Below are 818 nucleotides of genomic sequence, written 5' to 3'. Positions count from 1 at the left end.
TTTAATTAGTTAATTGTTTGTTTGTTTATTTCATATCTATTTATTTATTTATTTGTTATTTATTTATTTTAGTTTTTGTAATATATATGCATAAATAAATAGCAATTCAATCAAACTAGATACAAAAATAAGGGTTATATTAAACAGCAAGCATAAAAATAATGAATTATTTACACAAATATAAAAACGAGGATCTACTTAAACAACAAATATAAATAAAATAATGAATTGATTGAACAACAAATATAAAAATAATTATTTAATTGAAAAACAAATATGAAAATAAGTATTTAATAAAACAACAAATATATAAAAGTAATTATTTAATTGAACAATAAACATATATAAAAATAATTGTTTAATTAAACAACAAGTATATTAAAAAATAATTATTCAATGAAAAGACAAACATATAAAATAATCATCGGCACTTCAACACAATTCACAAACCAAATTAAACCCAAGTGTAGATATATATTAAAATTTAAATTTAAATCATTTTATTATTTGTTTATTTACTTATTCACCAATTTGGTTGTTTGTTTTGTTTGTTTGTTTAATTGCTTGTTTATTACTCATCTGTTTATTGTTTACAATCTATTTATCTATATGTATTTATCTATTTTCGTTTGTTTATTTATTACATTTCTGTTTTATCTTTGTCATTGCTCCGACTTAACTGGGAGATGCAGCAAGAAAAAGAAATATCTAAAAAACAATAAAATGCATGCAAATATTTAAATTAGAACAAACACTGAAATGCATAAAGAGGTCTGAATAAATAAAGAAAGGTGAATATATATATATATATATATATA

This window comes from Eimeria acervulina, genomic scaffold (genome assembly GCF_000499425.1).
Source record: "Eimeria acervulina Houghton genomic scaffold, Eah_scaff1586, whole genome shotgun sequence".
NCBI lineage: Eukaryota > Apicomplexa > Conoidasida > Eucoccidiorida > Eimeriidae > Eimeria > Eimeria acervulina.
Note: the sequence above shows the minus strand (reverse complement) of the source record.